The sequence below is a fragment of the Castor canadensis genome, chromosome 1 (assembly GCF_047511655.1).
Source record: "Castor canadensis chromosome 1, mCasCan1.hap1v2, whole genome shotgun sequence".
NCBI classification, from domain to species: Eukaryota; Metazoa; Chordata; class Mammalia; order Rodentia; family Castoridae; genus Castor; species Castor canadensis.
This window is the reverse complement of record NC_133386.1, coordinates 6,655,456-6,673,052: the sequence shown is the minus strand read 5'-3', so window position 1 is coordinate 6,673,052 and position 17,597 is coordinate 6,655,456. Positions and strand designations below refer to the sequence as shown.

General features: G+C 40.3%; 1 protein-coding gene across 6 annotated transcripts in view; it reads right to left on the bottom strand.

Moving 5' to 3' along the window:
* The window catches only part of Prkn (parkin RBR E3 ubiquitin protein ligase), a 1,269,303-nt gene that overhangs the window by 379,076 nt on the left and 872,630 nt on the right, over nt 1-17,597 (bottom strand). The gene's annotated exons all lie outside the window — the stretch shown is intronic.

Here is a 17,597-nt window from a genome sequence, read left to right as displayed (position 1 = left end):
TACAGAAACACGCAAATATCTAATTATTAATCAATAAAAGACAATTCAATTGATTGCAGAGAAAGCCCTCAGTGTTGCTCTATGGTGCTTTTTAAATGGTCACTTTGATCATCCTGTGTTGAATAATCTGCTTCCAGGGAAGGGAAAATCCAAGCCCCTCTCTGACCTTACTTGCTTTTCTTTAATGATTTTACATTCAGGCACCAGAACAGGGGCCATAACGTGTGTTTTTCTTCATAACAGACATCATGATGTTGATAAAGGAAGCCAGTCATTTGTCATGAGATTGGCTGACACCCTGCAACTTACAAACATGTTTTGCTTTGCTTTGTTTTGGTAAGATTTGATTTATTTATTGCTGTGTAATACTATTTACTTTACTTTGAATAGCAAGATTTTTTAAAATAAGAAATGATTCTGAACATATCGCCCCTGTTAAAAGCAGTAAACGGTGAATTGGGGGCTCTGGTATTCAGGGGATGATGGTGGTGATCACTCATTTTAGCGACCCTGCTGGGAAGTTGCAAGAGTGAAAGGTTTTGTCTCATCATTTCAGCACGAGGACTGGTGTTTTGACAGTGCTTCTCACATACTAAAGATGCTGGGAAGGTATTTTTGGCAATTTGGAAAATGGGTATCTTTTTAAACTTCTCCTGGGTCTCAGCAGGTGTAGCTTTGAACATGATTTTTCCCATATCAAAATGTAAGAAAAATACTATTCTATAGACACAGGAATTTTAATTACAGAAAATCATTGCTTCCTTACCTGGGACCAGTAACAGTGGCTTTTTCTTCAGCTAGCTAATCTACAGTCTCTATCCACTTTGCTTCAGAAAGACCCACCCATGTTGGCCTGAACCCCCTTTTCATGCTGTGTCTAAGGGATCCCCCAGACCAGCCTACACCTGCCAGGCTGAGAGGAAGAGGATCTTTTCACCTTCCTGCACTCACCTGACTGGAAGGCAGGACATATGTTAGAATACACATTTCCCATGCAAATTGCTGGGAATATTGTAAGCACTGCTTTTAAGCAATTGTAAAAGTAATAGATGTCCATGGTTAAAAACAAACAAAAAGGAGAGACTTTCTTCAAGTGCACATTTGTGTCCAGGTGCAATATTTCTGTGTGTCTTTTGAGCTCAGAAATGCCTCGTGGGTTAGAGGTCAGAGGCAATTCTGTCCACTTTGGTATTAACGCACAGGCTCCTGGGATGGGAGGTAAAACCGTCCTATGAGTTCCCAGGTATCTTCATTGTCTTCACAAAACCAACAGACTAAGCCAGGCAGAAGGTTAATTGCAGGAAAATATTTTTTGTAATAAATATATGCAGTAGTATTTAACAAATTTTCACATACATTGTCCCTTCTCTTGTGAGAAAAATAACTGTGGTATTCTAAAGTCCAAATGCATTAAACCAATACAAAATTCCACTTAGAAACACACCTGCTTACGACATCAATGTACATTTACAGCCTTTGAAATGTTCTAATGCTCCCAAGAGATTGACAAGATAAATGGGAGGAATTAATCCCCAGAGGTCAGTTATTCTTCCTTTGGTCCAGCTCTTCCCATGAAACATAATTGACTTTGCTATTGCAATTCTCTAATTCAACTTCAGCATCTGAGACTTGCAATGTTGTTCTTTAATTAAGAAGGCTTTGTCTACAATTATTCATGACTTTTGTTGTTGCTGTTTTGTTTTATTTTGTTTGTTTGAGACAGGGTCTTACTATGTAGTTCAGGGTGACTTTGAACTCATGATCCTCTTTCCTCAGCTTCCCAAGTCCTGGGGTGACAAGCATGTGCCACCACACCTAGCTTTTGTGCTGTTTTATATGCTTAGACCTCTCATCTCTGATAATACCTCAAGGTAACATTCAAAGGAAACTAAGCTTTACATAAAACCTAAGTTGTAAAATAATTGAAGAAAATTTCACTTAAGAAATTTTTTGAGTAGAATTCTTTTTAATAATTAAAAATAACAGACTTTTCTGTATATGCATGTTAAACAATAGTTAGCCACAGTTTTAAGTGAAGCCTTTATTGCCTTTGGTCCTTATAGGTTAGAAAAGGTTTCCAGGTAGAATGATAACCATTTTAAAACATCCTGCAGCTTTACAGTTATGGACTATTTTATAGTTGAAGACCATTTCTCATTCCTTATTTCAGTTAATTCAGTTTAAAAATACAGTGTTTCTTTAACATGGCTCACTGAGATGTCCAACTTAGATGTGATATGCATCAAAAGGCATTTGTGACATAAAATATTGAAATTTGCAGATTAAAATACGGCAGAATATGCTCAATGTAAAACTTGAGAAGCTTTCACAGCACGGCTGTGGCATTCAGACACATTCTCCTTCTGGGGAGATCAAAAGATGGAAGAGTAATAATGTGAGTGTATCACACGGGTGGACAGAAAGTGTCTGACAGATGACAATGGGCAGTCCAGAGAGAATCAATGGCAAGTCCCACTGAACAGTTATCTTTTCTGCTCCTGTGAATCTGCGAGTGCTTATAACTAAAGGCAGTTGTAAGCAAATGATAGTTTTTGAAATTAGGCCAAGATTTTAAACATGCAGCATTAAATGAATTAATTTATTTTCAATTTAAGCTGAAACAAAAAAATCTTGAGAATATATTCATTTTGAACATATATTTTCTTGTGTTCATTGTGTATGTTGTTGAGTGTTTATCTAGTGCAACATCCAAACGTTTTAGGAATATAAGTGGCTGACCCACATAAAAAATTCTGAACTGAAGAAATGCAAATGATGAATTATGTGGTAAATACATTAGACTACAAATCAGAAATGATGTTCTACAAAGATCAGAGGACAGAGAAATGCTGAAGAGAGAAATGCAATTGGAAATGAGGACCAACTAAACATAAGTATTGAATACAAATAAGTAACAAGTTAAAACTAAGATGGAAGACGACTATGAGCACAATCACATTGCGAATATTTACACATCATATATAAATATATATATACATAAGCACATGTAAAAATATACTTATTTACAGAGATATACAAATTCTATACTAATAACTGTGATGATTTGGTAGAAAAGCATATATCTCAATAGGCAAAGCCACTATACTTGAAGATAGGAGTTTTAGGGTGCTACCTAAGTCTCAGTTACGTGTCCAGGAGTTCGTTGTTATCTGGACCACCTCTTTTCTTCTTGAACTCCATATCTAGCCTCACCCTTACTTCTTGGCCTTGCAAATTTAGCTAGCCTTGGGATTTTCTGAGGACAAATGTTACCCTCTAATGTTACCCTCTTATTCTGCCTTTGCAGCAATAGCACAGAGATGAGGTAAGAAAAACTTCTCAGCAAATATTGCCCTTCTACTTCAGAAAATGTTGCTAATAGATTTAAAAACTTGATTTTTATCAAATTGGTAATTAAGCGTTTATTTAGTATTATTCACTGATTATATGAGGTATTACTATCATAAATATATTAAGCAGTTAATCTTTACCTCTATTAGGTATACAGGGAAAATAGGTCCAAGTTTAGTATTTTAGGAGAACATGGATTTCTAAGTCTTAAAATGAATGGGAAAGTTTATCTCCCTATATGGAAAGTATGAAGGTGTGAAAAAACAAAACAAAAGCAAACTGAGAAAGATGATCTCATGAATGCTTTGCAGCTTTCTAATTTTACTTTTTATTGTTAACATGGTTGTGGTTTCTGAGTCCCAATTCCTGGTCTTATTGTGCAGTGTGAGCAAACACAATCACCTTCAGCTGTGGACGGTGTTTTGGGATCACAGGCAGAACATCCTGGGAGGTGGAATCTGGGCACGAGTGCCAAGCACCCAGCAGATCCAACTCCTTCAGCTTCTAGCTGATTCGTTCTTTACACGGCTTGATGGGATACAATCACCTAGAACATAACACTAAAGGCAATGTTTGGTCCCAAAGGGAGAAAACTTTCAGTCCTTGGCAAGACTGTGGGGCATTTCTGTCCAAAACGGTGACCTGGGGTCAGTAGATGATTTAATCTCTCTCTCTTTAGAACAGTTGAAATTTGCTGGGGGGAGAAAATACACATATTCCAAGAGCAAGTAAATACTCAAACTCTAAACTATGAGTAGGTCTCCAAAGAATAAATAACTTATCTCTTTGGACAAAATAAAGAAGTTTGCCTTCTCTTTATTAAAAATCCATTTATAAATACACACGCATGCATGAAACACACAAATACAGCACAAGGAAAGTTTATCTGAAGTTCATGTGCAAGTGATTTTCAAGCATCCTTCCAGCCCTAGACACCTGGACATGTGCAAACCGTGTTTGGTACTTTATGCAAAACAATACTTCAGCTTTTCTGCAAATTTAAGACAACTAAAAATAAACGGAAGCACATATTTCTAACACTTTTTCCAGTCAATGCAAAGTCCATAAAGAAACAGAAAAATCATGCTTAATGTTGTTAGGGTCTCGGTATAATGTGTTCAAATAATTTCAATAGCAAAAGTATTTCCTAGACTTGTTGACTTTGGGGAAAATGACCATTTGTTCCAGTATATTTGCTTACTACACTATCATGTATTCCCCTGGTGTTGCCATCACACATGAATAAGAAGAGATTGATAAAAATATTTCTCTTAGCATTTGAAATTCATTGAAAATGAGCAATACACAAAGCCCATGACAAAAGCCCACGTGAGTGATGCACAGGAAAGGGAGTAAGAAGACGGCGTCCCAGTCCGCCAGTTCTAAGTAAACCCTTACTGATCACCAAACAGACCACGATTGAGCTGTGCAGCTCATGGAAAGGCTCTGGAGAAGGCATGCTCAAGTTTAGGTTCCAATTACACACCATGATTTTCTTACTTTGCAGTTTGGACAAATTATTTAACCTCTCTGTGTTTTAATTCCTCATCTGTAAAAAGGGCCAATCACCATTATCTTTGAGGGCCAACTGATACCTGTAACAATGCCTGGCATGCCTTAGCCTGTCAATAATGATTACCTTTTTTCTTTCTTCACCCTCTCTACTTATGCTTTAGGTTTTCAAGAATTTGGAAAAAGACAAAATCAGTCAACCTTTTCTTTACCAACTTGTTGTCAAAAAGGTTGTTATGTTTTTATACAAGGTCATGGAACATTTTAAACTTATTGTACAGTAAAAATACATGTAGGTATCAACTGTGCATTGATATTAAAGATATTCTTAATCATTATACCAAGACAGTAAGATTAGAACTGATATTAGGACCTAAGTTAAAATAGTTGCTTAGCTTGACATAGCTTCTTTAATGATTGAAACCAAAAAGTGAAGATGAACACCAAAAAAGGAGACGAACACCTTTTACCCTGGGCTTGCCCCACGAAGAATGCACCAACCCACATTATTCTACCCAACTACTGCTTCCTATTGTAGACCTTAGGAACTAAGCTGACATTTTCCTAACCTGTAACATCTTCACCCACGAACACATTTATTCAACAGGATCATTCAAAACCAGTAAGAATTCCTATGAGCATATACAGGTTTTCAACCTATAGAACTGCCCACATAGGACTGTGCAAGGCAGAACTCCAACTCTGGAGCAACACGCTCCTGGAGCAGAGGACCCAGGCCTGGTTCCTGACTCATGGAAACTGGGAGGCAGTAAATTTGTGTTAACTTGTGTGCGTGGTAATTGGTCACACTGCAGCAAGAGAAAACAACCACGGTGACTAACTTTTTGAGATTTTTAAGGCAAAGTTTTAGAAGTGTTGCTTCTTTACTTGATGTTTCATAAACCACAGTGGACTGAATTCATCTCCAAGCAAATTCATTAAGTGGAAACTGAGTGAATAAGGTATTGGCACTCATCTATTGAGCTCATGAGGCTCCTTCCCATTTGTGCATATCACAATATTGATGCGCTGAATAGATGCTAATAAACATTGATATCACCAGAAATATTTTCCTTTTAATTAAGTTGAAGCTTGCAAGTAGACTTTTCTTGGAAAAAAAATATATTTTACAATGCAAGGCAATGTTAAGAAATGCTGAGAAGCAAAAGGAAGAAAATGCAAGCCACCCACAGACTCCCCATTGGTGTCAGCACTGCTTTCCTGCTAGTGTGTATTTTCCTGCTTTTTCCCCTTGCACATGTGTACTCTGAAAAGCAGGATCATAAAAATCTACTGTATACCCTTTTAAAAAATTCTTCCTTTTGTAAAGAACAATGTGACTCACTGACTATTTCTTGATCACATGTTATATAATGTAAGACAAAACATTCTTCTCCAGAGTCACAGCAATAAAACAAATAGGATTGTTTACTCATTTTTTCCATTCATTCATTCATTCATTCATTCCATTACTTACTGAGCTTTAAGCCTGCACGATGTGCAGGAGACATACAGAATAAGAGAAAAATCTACCTCTCAAAGAACTCTCACCCTCATGCCAAGGCAGGTATTCACATAAACTATTAACAAAGAAAAAAGAGCTTTTGAAACACAGACTTATGCTGAAAGCTTGTCTCTCCTGCTTGTAGATATACAATCTTGGAAACTTATTTCACTTCTCTGCACTCCTTTATTTATCTGAAAAATGTAGACTGTATTTTCTACCTTGCTGAGTAGTTTCAAAGACTAGATGTATCTATATACATAGAACAAATACTTTGGGTTTCAGGTGCTGAGTGGATAATTGATTGTAGTCCCGTGTGACAATTGGCAAGTTTTTCTGTGAGGCAGGAGTTAAAGCAGCTTGCCACTCATGCATCCCCTTACCAAGGGTCTATCCTTGGGAGAAGGAGAAAAGGAGGCTGGGGCCTGTCTAATCTCTTTGTCAACTAGAGTTGCTGGAAGGAAGAGGCCTTATTTGTGAAATGCTCCAAGCACAGTAGGTGGAGGGAAGAGGACTTGGAAAATCCTGCAAGTGTATACAGAAGTGGGAGTGAGAAGTCAATGTTCAACTTCACAGGGAGGGAGGGGCCCATCATGAGGGTGTAGTCTGGACTTTCCCTGAAAATGAAGCCATGGTGACCTTAACCAAGGATTGCTTGACCTGAACCATGGCCATTAAGAAAGAGTTGCAAGGAGTGACATGGGAAGGGAGGGCCCCCACAAAGGCTGAGAAGCAGATGGGGGATCATACATGAATGAATGAAGAGCAGAGGCTTGGGGTGGAGAGGAGGGAAAAGATTTGAAAGATATTTAGGACTTTAAAGGATTTTAAGAAGCTTTAACTTAATAAGGGAGATGAAATATGGATAGAAGTGCAGAAGGAATTGAAAGAATATAATAAGAGTAATAATAAGAGTACAATAAGTTCACCGTTGTGCATTTGTACATTATACCAGTCAATGGTGAACATGTGTGAAATAGATTAAGTCATTAAAACCTTATACTCACCCTTTGAGGTAAGTCCATTTTCTTCTCCATCTTGAAGAAGTGAAAAGTGTGATCTGACAACATTAGACACCTACTAAGTGACAGAACATGGAACAGTAAACCCAAACTCTGGGCCTTTACAATATCAGACTACTTCAAAAACATGATAGAAAGCCCCAGAAGCCACAAGAGAGATGGAACCAAAATTCAGTCGCTGTTCAGGGCAGGAGGTAATTTCTGGCAAGTTCTATAAAGCCAATTTTGGAGAGATGGACTCAAGTTTCAGAACACTTTGCATTAAATCTGATATATCATGTATTCAATATAACCCATTAAATTACTTATATATTTTAGAAAGGATACATTTGCATTCCTCTAAAATGAACAGATTTTAGAAAGCTATCTTAACAAGCCCTCTACCTGTTGTTCATAAGAATCCAACATAGTATAAGAACTCCAACTTGAGTTTTGACTGAAGTTTTAACTCTTACTCAGAAGGGAGTTTAGTCACCACTTTTTTCCCTTAAAATGCAGCTGACTCTCTTTCTTATACTTAAAGAATAAAGAAGAAGTCTTTCTTCTTCTGAAAAATAATGCCAAAGTTCCACCTTCTTCTTACCATGTGAATGTCTTTCTGGGGAATTTAATCGGGGAAAAACACTTTATCACTTTAAGGTGTATGCACACAAATGGAGAATTATAATATCAGATGCTAAGAACAATCAGGCATCTTTAAGATTGGCTTTTCTGCTCTCTGTCTTCTTAACTCACACTTTATGACCTCTGTCTTAGAGGGGAGATGGTTAGCTTGTGTAAACCCAAAAAGCCCTGGAAATGGAGCCAATATTGAAGGAGACAAAATAACGTGACATTCTTGTCTTGAATGTAACATAGCAAAGGGTGAAGTGTGTTGCTAAGTAATAAAAGCAAGGGACCACAGACCCACAGTGCCACTCATTCTCCCCCACCCCACATCTGGAGAAAGTGGGCTCTGGATCCAGCATCCAGCAGGGTGAGTGAGAACTAGTGAGCATGGCTGCCAGAGGCCAGGCTGTTTCCTGAGAACCCCTGGGTGCAGTTTCCCAAGAATTGCAATTTTCCATTTGTGGAGCCCCTACATCCATCACAGAAGTACAGATGGGGTGGCCCTGCAGGTGGGCTACCTAGCCTGCAATCATCCAGTGAGTTAAAAAATAAATTTGGGTGGTGACTACCTACATATTTATTGGCTGTACATCTACCTAAGGTTAATCTCACCAGAGCCAAAGACCTAATGTAGAAAATCAATAAGTCCACTAAGTGTTTGAGAAGTGACTGATGATAGACATAGTAAAACTGTGGGAAATAGGAAAACAGTTGTCATCGGCCAAAGAGGTGTGGGTTCCAGGTAAAAGTTCCCACTGAAATAAGGAGGCCTACATGGGCCAGGATGTAATTTAAGTTAACTCATTAGTTGAGTTCTAACTTGAGCTGGACTTCTTCAAATGTAAGTAAAAGCGATGCAATATTATTTTAAGTGACTTTCATTTAAAAGATTAAAAAAGGTATGTGTGTCATAAAAATTAGAAGTACTAGCTTTGTATGTACATAATTTAATCAGGAGGAGAGTCAGCCTTCTACTGTTTTTCCAAGCTACCTTGTCTGAAAGACATTGCTAAATAGAGAGTGTTTACATAATTTCTCTTTCTTCCTTCCAGTACTTCTTTTTGTTTTTTAACTCACACACATGTAACTATTAATGAGGCCCTCTGATCAGCCTTAGTTAATGAGTGTTATCAAACTGAGTTGATGTAATTTCTGCCCAAAGCAACTTGACATTTCAATTAAATTCTGCAGCCTTCTCAAAGGAAAATGTACACTTCCTTTAAGTGCTTTTGAAATATTAAAAACAGCACCTGGATGACTGTGATTAGATTATTTTTATAGTTCCTAGCATCAGAATTGTTCATCTGTACTTTGTTCCTTAGAACTGAAGGATACTATTGTTGATGGTGGTCCTGTTTTATGTGTCCTACCTCAGTTTCATTGGGACTACAGGACTCTATTACTGTGACTTCCAGTCTCTGCTCACCTGGTCCAGCCAGACACACACATATCCAGGTCAGCACTTCTCCCACAGGGGTGGCTGGCCTCAGTCTGGGTTCTTCAGCTGTAATTCTGAATGGGCCGTTTGCAATATTGATGAACACATTTAGACTCTAGATGTGGAAGTTGAATCAAGTTCAAGTTTTACAACTGTAACGAATGGCTTACGCTCAGGTGGCAGCTTTGCTGTAGACAGTGCATGGAATAGTCAGTCAGTGAGCTTTACAGATACTAAGTGTAGAGAATCCTGGCAACACCTTTGACCTGGTGATCATTAAAGAAGACTCTATCAGTGCAATAGCTTCTGGTGGAACAGTGAAGAGGAAAGTCTGTCAAAAGACAGATGGCTAGCCTGTGGGGTGTAGACATAGACAAGAGAGACACTGGTTTGATCAGAAGAGGTGACTTTCCCTATGTACAAAATTGTCTCTTTCTCTTCACTGAATTGATGGTCTGACAGCTTTATAATTCTCGTGAGCCTAGTCTGGGTAAATTTACAAATAATCAGAGACTACCCTATTATAGCCCACAATGTTCTCAAACAAATGCATTTGCTAGTGTGTCCCAAACCATGCATTTTCATTCTTAATTTGGCCTGTGCTGCTAGGTTCACGCTGATTCCAAACTTGTGACATTATCCTTGAGGTCATTCAGGGGACTCTATCTGCTCTGCAAAGCTTCAAGGTATCTGTCAATTAATTCCACAATTTCTCCAACAGCTCATATTCACATAAGGGCATTTCAGTGGCTTTATTCAGTGGCCATCACATCTCATTGTTTCTCTGAGGACCTGATAAAACCCCTCAGAAACGAAGGCTGGAAGTAGAAAGAATTTCTAGTGGGAGCAAGACATTTGAGATGAAGAGTCTCAGAGACAGGGTGAGAAAACTGAAGAGAGTTGACACAACAGTGGCTGCCTTACACTGTACCAGGAACCCAAGGACTCAAGACTCTTATGGGAAAATCACCCCAGAGACAATGTCTGTGAGCCCAACAGCATCCCACCAGGGAGGATGTCTGTCTGTCCAGAGGGGCTGTCAGGTGCTTCTCACCTGGGAGGCAGTGTGATTGATCCCAGTAGACTCAGGAGGACTGCGGGTTCCCACCATCATTGTCATGGAGGATGCCCAGGCAGGGGGCACTGCCCAAGGGTTTGCACTGATCCACCATGCTCGTGCTATTGAATGGCCTCCTGGATCGGCATCCTTTACAACCTTGACCTTGACCAAGACATGTTTCACACCATCCCAAATTTTAATAAGAACTATCCTGAAAGTGATTGCTTCTATCTTCTCTAGTAGTATACTGAGAATCTCTGTGGCTTTTCATAAACAGCATTTTAGCCATTTTCCTGCGTGCCCTTGTACAACCTCTAGAGCTTTCACACACTTGACTTGGACAGGAAGAACTGAGAATCACTCTTCAGCACAGCTCCCAGACGCAAAGACATTCCAAGATCAAAGCATCCAAGGTTATCACTTTGTTCATCCTCCTCACTTTCCTGAGGAGAAAATGGAAACTCTAGCAGATAAAGTTAGCTTGTATCAAACCTTTGGAATTTTTCTAGAACTTTCACCAGTGGCTTATTGAGCTCTCACATCCACTAGAAAGGCATACCTGCCTTCTATGTTTTTATAGACAGCTAAGGAGTATAGACAGATGTTTTTCAATTTGCATTTCTTGCATCTAACCTGAGAGCAAGGCCTGCCGCATCAGACGTTCACAGAGATGGTGATAGAAGAGACCAGACACAAAATCGTTGCTGGTCCTGGGGCTCTCCAGCTGTCTGCTATAGAATATTCAGTGTGAGATTCTCAAAGGTACATCTGCAACAAGCAATACTTTATAAAGCATTGGTCCCTCACTGCCTCCATAAGAAAACCTGTTTCTAATAAATTTCAACTCCTGGGTTTAAACGGAGCTTTCCTCCCACAAAGTCAATTTGGTATGAATATTTTAGAGTAGAATCATCCTTTCTGCTCCTCTGCTCTGGCTCACCAGGTTTGCCTCACCTGCTGTATTGCCCTCAATATTCTCTCCTAAGATAACATAAGTAACCAACTTCCCACCCCAACATTTAATTCACACTCCTCCCTTTAGCACGAGACCCTGCAAGGACCCTACAAAGGCTGACTTGTTCACAAGGTACCCCACCCCAGAACACTGCTGGATGCAACTGAGCACTGAGGAATGTGTAATTATGGTAAGAGGAAATGGGGGCGAAGTCCATGTATACGTTAACGGGTAGTCAGCCCTGTGTATCTGTAGGTTCTGCATCTGAAGAGTCAACCAGTGACAGATAGAAAATATTTTAAAAATTGTGTTTGTATTGACATGCACAGACTTTCACTCCCTAAACAATACAGTATAGCATTCACTGTAAGTAGTCTGAATGATTTGAAGTTTTCAGAGGATGCGCAAATACCACAGCATTTCACATAAAAGCCTTGCGTGTCCTTGGATTTTGGTATCCTGGAACTGATCACCTTTGAATACTGAAGGACAATTACAATTCTGACTGGAATGTATCCTTTAGAATTGGGCAACAATTCTAACAATTATAGTAAATCCTGCTGCAGATTTGTTCCACAGAAAATGAATACAATACTTGCATGCATGTGTTTTTATTGTGATGTGTTGGTATAAGAAGCAAGTACCCTACTGTGTTCTGTGGAGCCCTGGAGTTTTGCTCATGACCTTAGGGGCATCTGGAGGATGAAGTGGAAGGCCTGGGATCCCCTCCCATCTGGTTCCTGGTTCATCTAATTTGGTAGAGGGATTTCTGCCTCAGAGTTCATACAAAATATATGTTGGAGACCAGGCATGAACCCTGGACTGGGAATAATGGAGTTTGCACAGCCTCTCCATGGTAGAGGTTTGCACAGCCTCTTCTACCATAATTTCCCCAGGACCTGGTGTCTTGACCTTTGTTCTCACATCTCCTTGAAGAATACAACATGCTGGGTCCTCATACCAGCCCCCGATGCAAAACTAGATAAAGTACCAGAACTGTTAGGAGACTCCTTGATGCCAGATTAATCAATACCTTAGATACGGTGTCCTGTGTGCCTTCATGATTCCAGAACTGATGTGTCATAATTAAGCTTCATTAGCCTTAGGAAAATTAGCCCACCAGACCTCATTCCTTTCACCTTGCATCAAGAATTGCTAAAGCTTGGTTTTTACCTGAGTCTTTTCCTTGTACTGACCTCTAAAATAAACACTCTGGCTCAGGTAGGAGCTCACGTTTCCCATCAGGAACGTGCAGCCCTCCCATCCCCAGCTTTTCTGTCGTATGTCTGTATGTCTGTGTGTCTTATTTCTCGTTCCCCCACCGCTCTCGGTCAGGTTCACGCAGCATACCCACGCAGGTCGCAGCAAATATAGTTTACTTTTTTCTTGTTAAATTTGTATGTATGTTTTTTGGAAACTACTCCAAATATTCACTGGATTCAGCTAATTTCAGTTTGCTAATTATTTATTATCTTTTTACAAGCTGAGTATAATATTCCTTAAAGTGTGATACTTATGAAGTTTATTTTATATGTGAAATATTCAGGTCTCCGTGCTAAAGTTTCCAAATGACCATACCTGGAGCAAAGATGTCAAAAGCGGCTCAAAATGTTACTGTGGACTGAATGATGCTGTGAAGCAACACAAAGCCTTCAAACCCACCAAGGTGAAAGATAATCTCACACGCTGTATAGAGAAGCAACAGGGTCCACTTTTCTTTTCTTTTTTTTACAAAAAACAGCAAAACTTTATTGAAAGAAAATGAAAGAAAAAGTAAGGTCAAAGCACTGCCAGAGAGCAGTGGGCCTATGTCAGATGGCATGGCAGCCCAAGTTCCACTTCTATATTAGAAATTTACATTTCCTGAGTATCAGCTACAGAAGACCTGCTCTTAGCTTTGCAAACCTTGTTTCTAGTCCTCATTATTTTCTAGAGAATATCAATCAGTTGGAAATAATATTAACAGTTTTGGTAACAGGAAATGATGACAAGGACATTGATTAACAACATGACCAAAGCCATATGGCTGGGTCTTCCCCCCAGCAGCATTTAATCCCTGTCCTTCTGTCTCCCCAGACCATTCATTTCTATCACAACACGGATGCTCCTAGCTTTGACAATTATGTTGACCATGCACATTCCATAAAGGTTTGTCAAGTGGCTAAATGAAATAGAAGTGCAAAAAAATGTCTTCCACCAGAGATCCTATCTCAGGATTTGACAGTCAGTGGTGTTTGAAATTACGCTTTAATTACAGCAAGAGGTGACAACCACAGCCTTTTTGGAGTGCCTAAGTACTCAGTTGTCTCAGTTAGCCGTAAAGGGTTCATATTAGTGCATGCCTACTGGTAGATGAGAAAAGGCAGCCACAGGAAAGTTAAGGAAGGTGCCCAGTTTGACACAGAGGTAAGTAGTGGGCTAGGATTTCTACATAGGTGGTCTGACTCCAGAGCTCAGATTTTTAATATGGAATTCGGATTTTGTTGCTTCTTATTTCTTCCTCCCATCCCCAGCCCATTTTTTGTAGTGATAGGGATTGAATCCAGGACCTTGCACTTGCTAGGCAAGCACTCTACCACTTGAACTATGCCCCATCCATTTTGTTTCTAAGACAGAGTCTCATGCTGTCTTTGCCTGGGCTGGTCTAAAACCTGGCAATCCTCCTACCTCTGCCTCCAGAGCTGGGATTATAGGCATAAACCATGTACTCCAATTTTAATGCATAGTATGCATTAAAAATACTCTGAATAATACAGAAGGTATCTGTGTATACACAGAAGTTATATGAAGGTTGCTTCTTCCCTTAAAGGAATTAAAGGATGAGCAAATCAGGAAGACATAAAACAATCAAATGGGGCATTCCCATGTGCGTGTTTCCAGAGAGAATCCTCAGTGTAAGCAGATGAAATCAGGACAGGCTTCACAGAGTCGGTGCTCCATGAGATCTGGAATGAGGAAAGAGCTCAAGAGAACTTTTATCTTCTTTTATCAAGAAGATAAAATAGGAATATCTTATATTCATTCACCCAGGGATCAGCCCAGGCTGCAACTGACAGGCGTCTAAAGGGTTCAACATGGAAAAGGAAGATATACAATGACATGGGCTCTCCATACAAGAGGTGTAGACCCTGGGAAGGTGGCAGCAAGAGCAGGATTGCAGGTGGGATCTAGGCTGAACTGATACCTGACGTCTTCACACAGCCTGCTGGGAAGAACCACCATCATTATTTTCCAGTCAATTAGACACAAAGCATGCAGATTCAATTAGAATTGAAATGTGATGCAGTGTGACAGGAAGTTTTGCAGACTTCCCTGTGTGCCTGGGAGCCTCCTGTGTGCAGGGATTCTGGGTGACACCTCTCTGTGGGGCTTGTGGCCAGAATTGGGGGAAGCCCTCACTGTGCCAGAGACTGAGGCATTCTGGGGTGCAAATGCAAAGGGAGATAGTCCTGTGCTTCCAGGCACACTTGCACAGGTCATGACTATCTGCAAGGCAGGCGTACCAACCCTCTTCCCCCGACACAAGGGTCTGAGAGGCCAAGGCATTTCCTGAGGGGTACTGAGATTCAGATGGAGCCTCCACCAAACCCAGGGCCTTTCTGCTTGGTCATGGTGCATTCCATACTATGAACCTTTTGTCTTGTTCTCCAAGAGGAATTGGTAATTTATTATCAGTGACCCTGAGAGGCTGAGTTAGGGGACCTCAAAGCAGTGGGAGACCCTCGGCTAAGAAGGCAAGCCTTTCCTTTACAAGTAGGCCTTGCCAGATTCCCCTAAATGTGCCGGACTCTCTAACACACACACACACACACACACACACACACACACGCGCGCGAAGTGACTGGACAAAATACAAGCAAGCAGGGATGGAGAAAATCAACCCAGGAAGCTTAAAAAGCTGTAAATGTTGGTGAAAAGGTATTTTTTGCTATTTCATATAGATAGATGAATAGATGAATGGATAGATGGACAGATAGAAGGTAGATCTGTGTGTGCCTGCGATCAGTATTGAATCTGACAAAAGCAACTATCTTAGTAAAGTATAGAATATAATTATAACTCTTTTTTTTTTTAATTTTGCAGTACTAGAAATTGCCCTCAGGGCCTCATGCTTGCTAGGTAAGCACTCGACCCTTTGAGCCATGTTCTCAGTCTTTTGTTTTTAGTTTTCTTTCAGACAAGGTCTCAAGTGTTTATCTGGGCTAGTCTCAGGCCTCCATCCTCCTACCTCTGCCTCCCAAATAGCTGGGAACATAGCTATAGCCCACCACTCCAGACCCCAAAATATAATTGTAATTCTAAGCCTCTAATTTTCTCTTGAGGTATCAGTTCATTCACAGTCCTATTGTATTTTCAAGTGATTTTGAAACTTTCTGCAAACATTTACTGTGGACTTGCAATATACGAAGCCCTGGCAGAATACAAACATGTGTTGACTCTGTGGGTCCTTATTGAACATGGATGATATGCTGTGTTCCAAAGACTCAAAGATTAAAACCAGTAAGGTTCCTGTCCTGTAATTGCCTGCTGCTTGGAAAAGATTTTTGAAAATTGTGACAAGAACAAATTGCCATCAATTTCCCGTTCCCCTCTTTTGAGATTTCTACGCCAGGGTTGATGAAAGTTATAACCACATTAGATGTCTACCTGCTTGCCTAAAATGAAACTAGAGAAATCATCCTAAATTCATGTAAAGAAAGTGTAATTGAAGTGATTATGATTCTTTTTTTCTCATCAGGATACCAAGAGACGGAGAGAGAGAGGTTGGCATGAAGGCCACATTTCCACTTCAGAGTTGACTCACGGCTGTCACATGAAGCTGCATGAAATTCTGTAGTGCGGCCAAATATTAATTGAAACAATTAACTGTAGAAAACACGTGGGCACGACGATATTAGCAGTGCATAATCCTTTCTAGTTAAGAGCTCCTTACTGGATTACTGCCGAAAAGCTCTGGAGTTCTAATTACCTGTGGAAGTCCCACCAGGCGACTGCAAAACATGGTAATTAGACGGCTGTAATCTAAGGTGTTAGCAGGGGATAGAGGATTTGCTCTAAGTACCATGGTGCTTTCATGGCTATTTACTGAGCAGAGCACCAGAGTTTAATGGAATTTGGTAGAATTCTCTAATGACTACTGTGATCACGTAGTTAACAAACATATCTGAATGCGAGTTCCTTGGTTTTGGTGCCAGTGTTGAACACTGATCCTTAACTACTAGAAGGAAGGAATATACCTTGAGCAAGGTGCATTGTGTGGATTTATCCTAGGGATTTATGTTTCTTCTCTGCCCAGGTGTGTCATTCAGCTCCGAGACCTCGGCTTCTTTAGGCAGCACACAGCATTGGATTGGAAATGGCTCAGTGCTTCCCTCCAAGTCCTGCCCAGACCTGTGTGAGCCTTTCCTCTTTTTAACAGAGCTGCATATACTTCTCAGCTTCGAGGAAGCACCTACAACCCACGCATGCACACACAGAGAAATTTTACACGTTTTAGTGATGGGTGCAATATAGTTGCTCCAAAGTGTCAGTAAATGTAACAGCTGAGAGAGAGATTCATCTTTCTTACCTTCTTTTCTTTCTTCTTTTTGCCAAGCCCAAATCACTCTCTTATATTTCTTTGTGTAGTATGAATGTGTATATAAAAATGAAAACCTGACTATAAACTTTCTCATGTTCCCAGAGTATAGAACATAAAAGTAATCTAAGGAAAATATTGGCATAACATCATCACCTGTGCTTTGATTACTGCTCAGAAAAGCAGCTCATCTTCTGGAAGGTGCTAGGTACACCCAGCCCTGGAGGTGGGGCTGCTAGGGATTAGCTGGCTTGCTATACCTTGGTCTAGGCCAGTGAGACCTGCTGGGTGGGCCACTGAGAGTGGCATTAATTACAGCCAGTTATCTTCTGCAGGGCCCTTTAATGAGGCCAAAGTAAGGAGGGGTTGTGGGCGGGCGAACAGCACTGCCAAGTGCACAGAGAGCCATATGCCACTGCTTCTTTGGGGGTTCCTCACCACCAGAGAGCTCCCCACTTGTGCTGGCGACTGAGCGTTGAAAGTCCCCTTTCAGGATATACCCAAAAGACTGTTACTCCAGAGGCACCTGCACACCCATGTTTATTGCGGCACTATTCACAATAGCCAA